The sequence below is a fragment of the Cupressus sempervirens genome, chromosome 5 (genome assembly GCF_028749045.1).
Source record: "Cupressus sempervirens isolate cs-2001-9-10 chromosome 5, ASM2874904v1, whole genome shotgun sequence".
NCBI lineage: Eukaryota > Viridiplantae > Streptophyta > Pinopsida > Cupressales > Cupressaceae > Cupressus > Cupressus sempervirens.
In genome coordinates, this window is record NC_143122.1 from 796248510 (window position 1) to 796264844 (window position 16335).

At 33.8% G+C, this 16335-nt stretch overlaps 1 pseudogene; it reads right to left on the minus strand.

Annotated features, from left to right (window-relative positions):
• The window catches only part of LOC149558332 (cysteine proteinase 1 pseudogene), a 47502-nt pseudogene that overhangs the window by 30422 nt on the left and 745 nt on the right, over positions 1 to 16335 (minus strand).

Sequence of the window (16335 nt, forward strand, 5' to 3'; positions counted from 1 at the left end):
CTCTTTTCTGCATAATTCCTTTGATTCTCGAGTCAGCTCGATAGACATTGTCTTTGTATAGAGTAAACTTAGGAATGCTCAATAGAAAAAGAAAACTATCTTTGCTAATAAAGTGAGCTCGACATACACTGACTGTCATTTGATATGACATTTGTGTAACATCAAAGACAACACACAATTAAATAATTGTATTCAACAATCTCCCTCTTTGGCATTGATGGAAACACAACATATCATAACGCAATGAAATTTGGGAACAAGACTCCCTCTAACAGAAAGTTTCTCCCTCTTTGATTTTACACCAAAAACTTCTCCTTCATTGTAGTATTCTCCCTTAGTGAAAGAATTACTTAACTTTCTTCCTCTTGGAATGACAAAATTTCAGAAATATATGACAGTAAACTTCTCCCCCTTGCCAACACATGCCAAAGAAAATACATGTCAAATTAGTATCAATGTACCTTGAGTAAAGATTCATATGCAATATTATCTTGACTATGTTGCATCAATGGATTGATCTTCAACTTGGTTCTTGTTGATGCATCACTAAACTTTATTCAATGAGCTTTAGATAGGGGAATGACCCCTAGCTTACCTCTTAGATACAAGAATTCATCCTTAGGTAATGGCTTGGTGAATATGTCTGCAATTTGTTCTTTTGTATTGACATATTCCAATCCAACTTCTTTATCCTGCACCAGTTCTTTGACAAAGTGATATTTTATAGCAATGTGCTTTATTGTGGAATGCATAACTAGGTTTTTTGATATGTTAATTGTGCTGGTGTTATCACAATATATGACTACTAGCTCTTTGATTTCAACCTTCATTCCTTCCAACAATTGTTTCAAAAAAACAATATTAGAACAATTTACTATTTCTACCACATATTCAGCTTTTGCTATGGATTGTGATGTGCAGTTTTGCTTCTTGCTTATCTAAGATACCAATCTTTTACCAAGAAAGAAACCTCCAACACTATTGCTTTTTCTGTCATCAAGATTTCCTACCTAATCAGCATCAGTAAATACTTTTAGGTCTAGATTTCCTACAAGTTTGTACCATAACCCATAGTCTTTAGTACCTTTTAATATCTCAAGATTCTTATGATTCCCATCATGTGGTTTTCTCTAGGTTTTGCTGAGAATCATGGCACTATCCCAACTAATAAGGCAATATCAAGCCTTGTATGTATTGTATATTGCAATTTTCCAATCATTGATTTGTATAAGGTCTGATCTACTTCTTTGAAATCATAATCTTTGGTAAGCTTTAGTCCAGTGCACATGAGGGTTCCAACTAGTTTTGAATCTTCCATTCCAAAATTCTTGAGTATCTCTTAGATATACTTAGATTGAGTGATATAGATACCATTTTTGTTTTGCTATATCTTTTGTTTGCTTGTCTAATCCAATCAAATTCCCTTTGTCATCTAGTAGTCTTGCCTTGCCATTCATGAACTCTACCTTGAATCCAATGTTGATTAGTTGTGCCACAATTAGTAGATTATTTTTTAGTCCTTCAACCCAATAGGCATTGTCACATACAAGTTCACTAGTTTATGAGATACGACCTTTTCCTTTTATGCAACAAGGTTCATTTTTTCAAAACCTTACACTACCTCCATCATAGTGTTCAAAATGTTCAAACTTTGTTTTATCTCCACTTATGGTGTGAACATCCATTATCTATGATCCATGTATCATTTTACTAACATGAGAGATAAGTGTCATCTTATCTCCTTCATCATTAGATTCATCTTTTACAACAATGTATACTATTTCATCCTCACTATTATTAGAATATTTAGCCATAAAACAAGTTTTATTATCTTTGTCTTTGTGGGATTTGTGACCTTTGAATTCCTTCTTGCCTTTGTATTTGTGGTTTTTCTTCTCATCCTTGGTTTCTTTGTTTGGACACCAGGTAGTAATATGACCAATCTCTTCACAAGAAAAATAGATTAGAGGGAATTTACCTTTGTACTTTCCTCTACTCCTAGAATATTTCTTTGCAAGTAGGGCTTCAACAACTTCAAGATCACTATCAAAAATTTCCTTGGTTTCCTCTTCACTTTCTAATTGATTTTCTTTTATTTTCTTGCCTTTTTCTTTGAGTGAAAGTTTAGCTTCAAATGTAGACTCAATATTTTGGAGGTAGGAACATAGTTGTCAAAGTTGTCTAGTTCAAAACCTATCAATCTTCCTACTAGGGCATCCAATCCTAACTTTTTATTTGAATCACATCTCTTTTCTTGAATAGAAGACACTTTGATTACATAGATGGGAAGAAAAATTCTAAGAATTTTACTTACAATAGTTTCTTCTTTGATTACTTCTCCTAATGCTCTGATTGCATTGACACTGGCCTTGATTCTTTCCTCATATTTTGCAACATTTTCATCTTCTCTCATCCTCATTTGATCAAATTTTCCTCTAAGGCTCTCTACTTTGGCTCTTCTTACATTGTCATCTCCTCCATAGATTTCCTTCAATTTTTTTGACATATCAAAAGTAGTTTTACAGTCATTGATCTCATCAAATTCAGCATAGCTAAGAGTAGATGCAATATCATTCATCATGATATTATGGTTCTTTTTCTCAGCAATATCTTCAATAGATAATGTTCTAGAAGGAGTTTTGTATTCTTCATCAAGTTATTTGTAACTTGAATCACTGATGGTAGCTAGATGAAGCCTCATAAGTCCTTTCCATGCTGCAAAGTTGTCTCTATTTAGCTTCAGAATCTCTCTTTTGTAAGACATCCTAATCTTTGGGTTAGCTCCTTGAAACCTTCCTATAAGCACCAAAAGCTCTAATGCAAATCGTTGGAAATATAAGAGGAGTAACTAAGAGGGGGGTAAATTAGTTACCACTAAAATAAATCTCAAATCCCTTAGATGTCAACTTAAAATTTTAGACCGATAAAAATGATTACTATTGATGCTCGGTAAACAAACATAAATTGTTGAAACTTGGTAATCAATTATCCTTTAGATGTTATTAGTAATTACTTAGCCTTAATTTTCATGCATGAGAGAAAAGAAATGAACACATAATACATCAGGATTTATCATGGAAACCCAGTATGGGAAAAACCACAAATGTAACTAGCTATTATTTTTCACTCTTCTAAAGTGAGCCCTGTTAGGAGCCAACTTGGTTAAAGGTTACAAAACACACTAAATTAGGTGTGACCTTGTTAGAGGATTTAATCACCCTATTAGGAGTGGCCTTGTAAGAGGTCTGAAAAAAATTCAATAGAATTGCCACCTTGTTAGAGGATTTACAACTAGTTGTTAAACCAACTCTGTTAAGAGATTTTAGATCACTGCTACAATGGTTAGAGAGTAACACTAAAATGACTTAATTGTGATGCAACTGAATTGCTGAATCCAAATCTATGTTCTACTTATACTTGATCCTTCCTGATCAAATGCCACTTTTTTGCTCCACAAGGATACCTACTTATCCTTCAAGTTCACTTCTCTCTTTTCTCTTTCAATTCAATCAACACACTCGAACACTTTGAAATCACAACTTGACCTTATAATTATATCATCTAGATTGTTAAGTTAGCTCAAATACAAATTAGAATGACTAATATTCATTACCATAGTTGGCTAGAATCAATAGGTAAAACAATCAAGCTGTACATGCAAAAATAAGAATGTCCTTTGGTAGCAAACCTTGCTCGATAATAACTAGCTCTGAAATGATTCCTATGTTAACCAATTGTGGCTCAGTTAACACTATGCACTTGGAAAAATCCTTCAGTAATTGAGTGAACTAGGTTACACAAAAATGCCATAATCCTTGGAATAAGAAAACTTCAAGCTCCTTAAAGGATTCTATGACACTAGCTTGAGGCACTTATCAGCATAATTTTCAAGCCTCAAGCCCAGATAGAGTAATTTTTTCCAATTATTAAAATACCAACTAGAGTAATATGCAAGCTACCTCAAAATGGAACCTCTAGTCAGCAACTTGGCATACCATTCCCAAGTAATCTTTCTTGTGTTGTATTGTAATATAATTTGATGCACTTTATTGGCAACAGAAACTATTGCCTATGAATTAAAGTAATTTTTTAAAATGTTGTAACAAATATAGAATAGATACACTTAAAAGGATTATATCAGATAATGGAATGGTTTTCTCTACTAATTAACCTGAAGTTTTTGTCTAATATCAATTGGCATTCCTCGCAAAATAGCTCTGAACTATGTAGTAGATGATGGAACATTGGCAAGATGTGATACAAGCTTCATTGCCACAATTCTCAACCCAGTACATGCTTGCAATGTTCCAAAATAATAAAGTCCATTAACTCATAAATGTGTACAAGTCTTAATTTCTCATTTTTCTAGTAAGGAAGATTTTTTAAAATGAAACTAAATACCAAGAAACTATATATAATAAATAAGAGCTAGGCTTGATTATACCTGTGAATTTTCTTTAGTGTCTACAAAGAAGGACATAATTATTGCTTGTAAAAGAAAATCAAGGACATCTTGTTGGGACTCACTAGCTTCTATTAAAGTGTATAAGAGGAGGAGAAGTTTTAAACTTTCACCAAAAGATGATGTTAGCTTAGTTGTCATTAATTTTTGCAACTATAAGTTAAATATGTCAGAACACCATCACATGTTGAAGTAATAATGAGTTCAAAGAGAATAATTAGGTCTCTTGATAAAAAAATGTATATGTCAATTACAAATATAGAAATATGCATTCCTACACAAATACCTATGTTGAATTTTGAATTAGTGGGAAAACATCACTAGCAAGCTCTCCCACAATCCAACCATCTAAACCTTAAAACATTAAATTATGATAATGCCTTGTCAATTTTTCTACTTAATTATTTTATGTTTTTTGAAAATTGAAATCAATGCAAAACATACCTGCACATTAGAATCTAGAAGGGTTTTATGAAGATAATGAATGCAAGGTTTTTCTACAGTACTCCAAATATTTTCTTTGATGTTAGGGTCATCTGAAGAATTATTTACAAGAAGAATAGATCTAGTCAAATTTATCATTATTCCAAGCAATAGCATTAGTTTCTCAAAGAGGTCCTTGGACGCTTCACTTGTTACTTGTCTATGAAGTATTTTAAAGTGCTATCCACAATCTTGTGCAATGGTTTGCATCAAAGATCCTAAAAGAATTTATATCTAGTCCCTACTCTTTTCATCCAAGTAGCTTTCATCTATAGTGATAGATGTTAAAGAAACTAGGTAAAGAACATTAGAAAGGAGAAAAAAACAATTCCATCCCTATACCTATTTAGAGATAGATTACCATTTCTTATTTAACCATAGAACTCATAATTTCCAATAGATTTCTTACAAGGTCCTTGTGAGAGAATTTGGAGTAAATTTCCCTAATTGTAGTAGAATTTTGAGTAAACCCAAATCAAACTTTGCAATGAACTGAACCTTGAATTCCACATTCCAAGATCGAATGCATTAACTTAGAGGATAACTCCCCAATTGAACTTGATGAGATTGATCCAGACTCTAAGTGGATTGTTACACTCACTAATGATGATTATTATGTTATTGAGCATGATGATTTGGAAGTCATGGAAGAAGTGAGCCTTTCAACTCATATTGTTACAAAAGTTATGGAAGAAGTGTCATCATGACCTCATGTCTCCTAGCATGTAACTAGCTAAATTTAATTTTAAATGTAAGAGGTTATTGAATTTTCTCCAGATAAATACTTCATGGATGAATTAATTATGAATTTTATATCTTAAAAAGGAGAATTTTGGCACAAAAGGGGATATGTCTTCAATTGATCAAGTTTGACCTTTTTTTTGACTTGATGAGGTGATAAACAAATTTTACCTGTTGTTCCTATTGAACCCACTATGCATGCTTCTAAATCTCCAAAGGAGTAGTCACTCGCAAGGGCTATAAGGGTGAGTAGAAGGAGGTGTTGAAAACTAGTAGTAAAGAGGATAAGTTTAATGTAGTCTATGTCTCAGTTGAACCCATTTCAACTTCTACGGAGTGCCTGAAACAAGTTGTGTCTCGAAGGGGACAAAAATGTAGCCTCCAGGAGGAGAAGCTAATGAATTCCAACTCTGAAGAATATAATATTGATGTTATTAATGTTCTAGATTAACCTATTGTTAATCAAAGAGGGTGAAAGGGTGGCAAGAAGGGGGATCTATTTGTAACTAATAGTATTGAGGAGGCCAAGAACACTATAATTGATGTTCCTATTGAAGCCATTGTGTTCATGTTTCTGAATCTCCCAAAGGAGTGGTCACTCACAAGGGCCGTAAGGGTGAGCATAAGGAGGATTTGAAAACTAGCAACAAAGAGGATAAACATAATGTCTTTTATAGCTCAAATGAGCCCATGTCAACTTCTATGCAATGCATAAAACAAGTTGTCACTCGAAGGCGACATAAGAGTAGTCACAATGAGGAGAAGGCGGTCAATGCTAGCTCTAAGGATGTTTTTGATGTACCTATTATTAATTGAAGAGGATGACATGGTGGGAAAAAGAAAAATTTAGTTGCTACTAAAGGTTCTCAAGATATTAAAAACATTGGAAATGATGGTCCTAATGAAGTCACTATCATTGTTTCCAAATCTACCAAACAAGTGGTTACTTGAAAGGGCTATGAGGGTGAGCACAAGAAGGGAGAGTTGTTGAAAGCTAATGCTAAACTGACTATGAATTCTTCTGAGAGCCCAAAACAAGTAGTAACTCAAAGGGGTGTAAAATGTGGCAAATTATTGGTAAATGATATTATCAAGGAGTCTAAGACTGACACAAATGACATTTTTGTTGAAGATAATGTGAATGCTTTCAAGTCTCCTGAGAGACTAGTGCATGAGAAGGTATTGAATGGTAAAGAGAGAAAGGAAAACATAGTTATTATCCTAGTAAAACCCACTATTAAGTGTTCTAAAAATTTCTCAAGTATGTGGTCACTCAAAGAGGAAGAATCAATAAATAGGAGGGGAGCAAAGTAGTCATTGTGATTTCTCATGAGTGTCGAACACCAGCAACGGTGACTCATTTATCAAAAAAACATTAATAGGTTACAAGAAAGTCTCCTATTCATATTTGGCCAAAAAATTTGGTCTTCACATTCATTATCACAAAATAATAACTTATACTATGTTTGTAAATTTTATAAGGGAGAACACACCAGATGTAATTGCAAGAGAAAAATGCTAACCAGAGGTACATTCTTAGCAAAAAAACCTTGGTAGTATTGTCAATGTGACCACTCAACTCAACAAGAGAAATATCCCTCTCCATGTTGGAGCAAGTTGCACTTGTGTCCTCAAATAGTAAATCAAATTTATCATGTGAACTACCAAGTACATCTTCATAGTTTTCAAATGTGAGATCAACATCTAATATATTAAAACCATGGATCACCATTATCACTTCCATTATAGAGGCCAAGATCTTGCATGTGGGGATCTGACAACTATAGATTCTAATAAAATAGAGCTTTGTCAGACAACACCAAAACATATAAGAGGCTAATCCAATATAGATAATGTTATATAGACCTTTTCAAGTTCATATTTAGAAGAATATTAAATGGAGAGTTGAGGACAAGGAAAAGTAAAAAGAGAGGAAATAAATAAAACTCCTATCTTATCACAAAGCATGAGTTATTCTACACAAAGACTTAAGGATAAAGAGTGGAGTCATGTAAATAGATCACCAACCACAAGCCAGTTTGCATGTGGAGGTAATAAATAGTTATGGAAGGCTCAAGAGGATTGATCTACGTATGCAAATTCTTGATTTATTAAGAGCTTGAAGCCATTCAAAGAGTGAACTAATGAGAGTCTCAAGAGATTGGTGCAGGTGTGAAGGAGTCCTAGAATGGTGAGAGCTAGAGAGACTTCAAACCATTGATGGAGAAAATGAAGAAGCCTGAGTTTGTGATTGGTTGAGTTTTGATGATCCCTATGTTGGAGAAGGGGAGAAAGAAGAGATGGATGACTACATTGAGAAGGAAGCATAGAAATTGCAACAAGAACTACAAGATGCCTAGAGGAGATAAGGTGGGAATTAAGAAAGGGAAAATTTAAAGAAGTAGAGAAATTTCCTTTAGGGACTATGGATACAACAAATAATCATAAGGATGAGATAGAGTGTCTGGCATAAAGGTCTAGCATTTGATGAGAAATCTTACAAATAGAAAAAGTTGCTTGATGAAGAAATTGAGAGGATCAAAAACTATTTTAGTACAATGGAGAAATCTATAACAATGGTGACTAAAGAGGATGAATATGTGACTATAGTGGAATGTAAAAAATATAGGGCTGATAAAGATGAGAATAAAGAGGATGTTGGGGCAAAAAATGAGAATGAGGTTAAATGCGAAGATGTTGAGTTCATTTTGGCTTTGTTTACAAGGTTGAAAAAAAGAGACAAATTTGCATATTAGTGTTCATGAGGATGTTGCATGGTATTGGTGGATGTGGTCTATTTAGGATGGACAAGATTCCATGAAGTAGAGGATAGTGGAGAGTATTTGGAGGAGGAGAAAGAGCTATTGGTGGAGGTAGGAATATAATGAGCATGAGTCAACAAGGAAGAGGAGAAGAGGGCACACTTAGTGGAAGAGGTTGGCAAAAACCCAAGCTAAGTGTTGGAAGAGGTTAAGGAAGAGGGATTTTGACATACCTGAAGTAATAATGGGATCTTTTAGGTTGTTTACAACCTAGAAGTGTAGTTTGACTCTTACCCTCATTTTTGTAAGCCTATTCTCATGAATTTTCTTACCACTACATCAAACTAGTTAAAATGGGTCATGTAAATCATAAAGTAACATTAAAAGGATTAGAATATTGATGTAATCTAAGTAGTAGAAAGTCTTGTGCATTCTTTGTTGGATACAATTATTTAATTGTGTGTTGTCTGTCATATCAAATGACAGTCAATGCATGTCGAGCTCACTTGGTCAGCAAAGACATTTTTCCTTGTCTACCAAGGATTCCTAAGTTTACTCTATGAAAAGATAGTGTCTAATGATCTTACTCGAGCATTGAAGGAATTATACAAAAAAGAGTGTTAATCGAGCTCACTCGGTTAACAAAGGAAAGTTGAATAGAGTCAGTGCTAACCAAGTTCACTTGGTTGTCAAAGGATTTTCACAAGTTTGTAGTGTTAACCAAGCCTTTGTTGGTTAACACAAGAAATCATTTTAGAGCTAGGTTTTACTGAGCAAGGTTACGTACCAAAAGTCTTTCTTATGTTTGCATGTAAAGCTTGATTGTTTTACCTTATTGATTATAGCCAACTATAGTAATGAATATTGACCATTCTAATTTGTATTTGAGCTGACTTGACAATTTGGATGATATAAATATAAGGTCAAATTGTGATTTCAAAGTATGAAAGTATTGATTGAATTGAAAGAGAAAAAAGAGGAAGTAAACTTGAAGGATAAGCAGGTATCCTTGTGGAGCAAAAAAGTGACGTTCAATCAAGAAGGATCTAGTATAAGTAGAACAATGATCTGGATTCAAAAATTTAGTTGCATCAAAATTAGGTCATTTCATTGTTTCTCTCTAACCATTGTAGCAGTAATCTAAAATATCTTAATAGAGTTAGTCTAACATCATATAACTGGAGACAAAACAAAGTTTGAACATTTTGAACACTATGATGGAGGTAGTGTAAGGTTTGGAAAAAATGAACCTTGTTGCATAAAAGGAAAAGGTTGTATCTCGTTAACCAATGAAATTGTATGTGACAATGCCTATTGGGTTAAAGGGCTAAAACATAATCTACTAAATGTGGCATAGCTAATAAACATTGGATTCAAGCTAGAGTTCATGAACGGCAAGGCAAGACTGTTGGATGACAAAGGGAATCTAATTGGATCTAGCAAGCAAACAAAAGGTAACTTATTTTATCTTGATCTTGGTGATTGGTCATGTTTCATTGCTAAAGTAGAATAAAGTTGGTTATGGCATAGAAGACTATGTCATGAAAAATTTGATAATATGATCAAGATAATCAAACTCAGAAAAGTAAGAGGTATCCCTAGTTTGAAAAAGCCAGATGTTGGTTTATGCAAAAATTGTCAAATTGGCAAAATCAGAAAGACTAGTTTTAAGAGGAAAAACTATCAGTTAGAAGATGTCTTGGAAATTGTGCATGCTAACTTATGTGGTCCTATTGGAATAGAAAGTTATAGTGGAGAAAAATTCTTCATTCTTTTTGTTGATGACTACTCTAGAATGATGACTATTATGTATCTAAAAGAAAAATCAAAAGCATTTGAGAAATTCAAATGGTATCTGGCAAGAGTAGAAAAGGAAACTGGAGAAAGATTGAAATTCTTAAGATCAGACAGAGGTGGTGAATTCATCTCCAATGAATTCAAAAAAAATTACATTGAAAGAGGAATCAAAAGTCAAGTATCAGACCCTACACTCCTAAGCAGAATGGTATAGTTGAAAGTAGAAACAAATCCATCATGGATTGTGCAAGGACACCAATGACTAAAAATAATGTTGCTATCAAATACTGGAAGGAAGCTATTAGCAATGTAGTTCATACTTTGAACCAAGTATAGTTGAAGAAGGACTTAGACAAAACTCCCTATGAACTATGGTATGGCTACAAAACCAATGTAAGCTACCTAAAAGTATTTGGTAGCAAATTTTATATCTTGAAAGAATCTAGAAAAGGAAAATTTGATGTAAAAGGTGATGAAGCTATATTTCTACGATATTCCTACAGAGGTAAAGCATATGAATGTTTGAATTTTTCTAATTAAAAGATCATAGAAAGTGCACATGTGAGAATTGATGAGTTTGCATAAAAGACTGAAGAAGAAAGAAAAAAGGAACTAGAGGACTATAGAAGATTTTCTTACTATGAAACTAATACATTGGCCAACATGTTTGACAATAAGGAGAATTCACCTCCCAAGCTCTCCATAGTTACCAAGTTGCAGAAAGTGCAAACTAAGTCACAGGGACCTGTGTTACATTCAAAGGCTACCAAGTTAGTGCATACCAAGTCTGAAGGAGCCAAGCCATAGACAAAAGAACTTGAGCCTGAAGTTGAAATTGAAAATGAAGATAATGCAATTCATTCAAAAGTCAAAGCACCTTTATTGGCTAAATATGTCAGAAGCCATCATGCACCTGATCAGATTATTGGAGATAAATTAGATGGTACTATAATAAGAAGAAAACTAAAAGGTACATGTTTGTTAAATTTGAACCTATAAGTATTAAGGATGCACTAGAAAATGAAAGTTGGATTGAAGCTATGAATGAAGAAGTAGAACAAATAGAAAAGAACAAAACTTGGACTCTTTTACCTAGGCCTAAGGATAAAAATGTGATTGGTACAAAATGGGTATTCAGAAATAAGCTAAATGAAGATAGAAAAGTATCAAGAAATAAAGCAAGATTAGTATGTAAAGGTTATTCTCAAGAAGAACGTATTGAATATGGTGAAACTTTTTCCCCTGTTGCAAGATTGGAAGGTGTTAGGACATTACTTGCATATGCAGCTCACAAAGGATTCAAAGTATATCAGATGGATGTTAAAATCTACATTCTTGAATGGAATTCTTGATGAAGAAGTCTACATTGAACAACCAAAGGTTTTGTTGATCCTGACAAAAGGGACATGGTCTACAAATTACACAAAGCACTATATGGTCTCAAAAAAGTTTCTAGAGCTTGGTATGAAAGATTACATAACTATCTGATACATATTGGTTTTCAAAGAATAAATGATAACAATAGTCTGTCTATCAAGGAAGGACTAGATAAGAAGATTGTCTTGGTAGAAATATTTGTGGATGATACTCTATTTATAGGAAATGATGACCTATGCAAATCATTTTTAGAAAAAACGAATAAAGAGTGTGAGATGTCCATGTTTGGTGAGATAAAATTCTTTGTTGGATTGTAGATACAATAGAACAAAAATGGTATCTATATTAATCAATCTAAGTATATCAAAGAGATACTCAAGAAATTTGGAATGGAAGATTCAAAACTAGTTGGAACTCCCATGTGTACTGGACTTAAGCTTACCAAAGATGATGACTCCAAAGAAGCAGATCAGACCTTATACAGATCAATGATTGGAAAATTATAGTAAGTAGTTCACACAAGGCCTGATATTGCCTAAGCACTTGGAATAGTGGCAAGATTATTAGCAAAACCGAAAGAAAACCACATGATGGCAATCAAAAGAATCTTGAGATATCTAAAAGGTACTGAAGACTATGGGTTATGGTACAAACTTTGAGGCAATCTTGACTTAAAAGTGTTTACTAATGCTGATTGGGCAGGAAATCTTGATGACAGAAAAAGCACTAGTGGTGGAGCTTTCTTTCTTGGTAAAAGACTGGTATCTTGGACAAGCAAGAAGAAAAACTGCACATCCCAATCCACAGCAGAAGCAAGAATATGTGGTCCCAGTAGTAAACTATTCTAACATTGTTTGGTTCAAACAATTGCTAGAAGAAATGAAGGTTGAAATCAAAGAGGCAGTAGTCATGTATTGTGATAACAAAAATTCAATTAACATATGAAAGAACCTAGTGATGCATTCCAAAAAAAAAGGCACATTGCTATAAAATATCACTTTATCAGAGAACTGATGTAGGATAAAGAAGTTAGATTGGAATATGTCAATACAAAAGAATAGATTGTAGACATATTCACCAAGCCATTACCTAAGGATGCATTCTTGTATCTAAAAAGTAAGCTAGGGGTCATTCCCCTATTTGAATCTCACTAAATAAAAGTTTAGTGATGCATCAGTAGGAACCAAGTTGAAGATCAATCAATTGGTGCAGCATAGTCAAGATAATATTGCATATGAATCGGTACTCAAGGTAAATTGATACTAATATGACATGTGTTGTCTTTGGCATGTGTTGTCAAACAGGGAGAAGTTTATTGTCATATCATTCTGAAATTTTGCCATTCCAAGAGGAAGAAATTAAGTAATTATTTTACAAAGGGAGAATACTACAATGAAGGAGAAGTTTTCGGTGTAAAATCAAAGATGGAGAAACTTTCTATCAGAGGGAGTCTTGTTCTGAAATTCCATTATGCTATGACATTTTGTGTTTCCATCAATGCCAATGAGGGAGATTGTTGGATACAATTATTTAATTGTGTATTTTCTTTGATGTTACACAAATGTCATATAAAATGGTAGTCTATGCATGTCGAGCTCACTTGGTTAGCAAAGATAGTTTTTCTTGTGTACCTAGCATTCTTATGTTTACTCTGTGTAAAGACAGTGTCTATCGAGATTACTTAGGCATTGAAGGGATTATGCAAAAATGAGTGTTAATTGAGCTCACTCAATTAATGAAGGAAAGTTTAACAGAGTCAGTGCTAATCGAGTTCACTCAGTTACCAAAGGATTTTCTCAAGTTCCTAGTGTTAACCAAGCCTCTACTGGTTAACATAGGAAATAATTTCAGAGCTAGTTTTACCGAGTAGGGTTGGCTACCATAGGATTTTCTTGTTTTTCCATGTGAAGCTTGATTATTTTACCTATTGATTCTAGCCAACTATGGTAATGAATATTGGTCATTCTAATTTTTATTTGAGCCAACTTGAAAATTGTCATGCCCAAACTACGAGGGAAAAAACACAAATTGTAGTGCACCAATATTACAGTCAAAGGAACCAACAAATATAAGTATATATTTTTTCTTTTGCAATGAAAGCATTTTTATTTTTTTAAATTTTTTTATTTATTTATTTTCCTTTATCTACAATATTGATCTACACTGCTACAATACATTTAACTAACTAACTTCAGTAACCACTTTAGTTCCTTCCAACTAGAACATTATTTGAAATTCTAACAGAATGTCTTTATAACCAAATGTAGCAATTTCCAATGGAGACACATTTTCTCTTAGAATCATTTTAGAAACAAAAACATAACAACTTTACTCATTTCTATATACTATAGAATAGTGTATGATATATAAATTTCTTAAATCACTGAATGTAGCAACATATCAACAAGTACAGTCCACTTATACAATTTCCAGCTTACAAGCTATCATAAAACACAAGACTGGGGGTTACCCAAGGGTGACTCTCCCTAATACAATAAGAAATCACTTGGAAGTATGTTTTTGCTGCACATGAAAATAAGACAACATCCTTCTTCTCTTCAAGTCTTCAATCCATAGATCACAACGTGTAGTACAACACACACCAACAAGCCCATGGTACTCTCCTCCCAACCTTATGCCTTTTAAAGGCCACCCCTAAACAGGGAGAACCTTGACTAGGTGGACATACATTACTAACAACCATTTACAACACAATGCTCACATTACAAAACTGTTCACACATTTTACAATTGACAAATAAAACCACAAAAATTCCCAACCAAGGTAGACCACTTAGGATCACATGTAGATCCATCTCAAGGGGTAAGGGTGGAAAATGAATGTTGGGGAGACTCCACCTGTAACTATGCCTTCATTAGGCTATACATTTTATACACGTGCCTTCACAAGGCAACCCAATACCACATACATGCCCTCACATGGCATCTTTACAATACTTATAACTCCAGCAAGGTGGCATATGGGGCCCATAACACCCATATGGCATCCCTCTCCTACACTAGGAGAGACTCTCATCCAACACATTCCCTATGCACCCCTTACCCTCACAAGGCTCTCTTTCCCTCCCAAGAGATGAGACTCACCTTGTCACACCCAAAATAGAAAACTGTAACAAGAACACATGAATTCACAACACAAGGTAAATCACAATACACACATACACCAAAACTAAAACATGATCCCTCAACCTTACACAAACAAAACATTACAACACACCATATTAACACTACATTACAGAAAACTCACATGCATAACACAATAAAAATAATCTACTTAACAACAAACTTTCATAGCAAGGGTACATAAGGTTACCAACCTAGTTTCCAAGCAAATTTGAGCTCCCTCACTTTTTTACCAGCAATCCTCCTCCTAAGCTATCTTCTTCTCCTTGTTTTCTTTTCTTTTCCAAAATTTACCCCACTTAGATTCTTTTTCCAGATCTATCCAAAAATTCCCCCCCCAAGAACTCTCCCTAAAGAATGTTTTCTTTTGATGCTTAAGTTTCCAAATTCGGCCAACTTGGGAATCCATAATTTTTGGGTGCTCTTTTCAATGCCTAGGGAAGCTTATAATACTTAAAAATGCCCCTACCCCCTAGCTATATCATATGGGCTTTAAAATAAGACCTCAAACTACCCCTAGGGATGGTGTAAACCTCCTAGAAATTCACAAAAGGTGTGCATTCGACCTAGCATGGAAAGAATCCCTCTTGGACCCATAAATACACCTAGGGAAAAGAAATCCTACCAAACCACTCCTTGGTTCACTCAACCACCTACCATCCCACTAAGCATGCTACAAAGTATAACATGTGTCAAGTGACACCACAATACACACAACACACTTGGCAAGCCATCAAGAAAAACAAATTTACTTTTATAGAATCACAATAATACACACAAATTGGTTTTACAAATAAAATACAAGGGTAAAAAGGTTATACCCTCCTTAGGGTTAACCTTTGTTTTTCCAAACACCTAGCAAGGTTCTCCATAAATCCATGGGCTTCTTTCCTACACACTTATTGCAAATATCAGTAGTCCAAGCATAAGGTGATAAAATGATAATGTAAATATAAATCACATAGATTCTATCATCAATGAATAACATAACTAATATGAAATATGTATTTCCATTCATATCACATTACACACTTCACATTTGTAGCAATTCTCTAATCTAGATAGTAAAACATTATGATCATTTATTCTTACAGAAAATTATGGAATTAATCTACCTTAAGCAATGCATCAAATATAATATAAGTATACAATTCTAGTTTATTCAAATGATACATGAATTCTTAATGTTACTCTAAATATGCTAAGACATGATAATCTAGCACCATATGGAGACCACAATTCAAAAATCAAACATTCACTTGAGTATAACATAAGCTTTAATCATGACATATGGATCATCAAGAAGGTAAGTAAGCATATCTGAATAACATCATAAAAACTACTTAGAATATTAGTGTCCTAGTAACATCATAAGGAATCATCATATAGCCTAATGATATTGGTATCAATTTCCCAATAACATAACATGAAATAAAATAGTCTAAGGATCAAAATATCAATGTCCATAGTGGGTAATAATGTGTCATCTAGAGTCTAACTATCAAAGTCCAAAAGAAACAAAATGTCAATAGTGCTATGATGATCGGGGTGGGACATGACATCCTCCCCC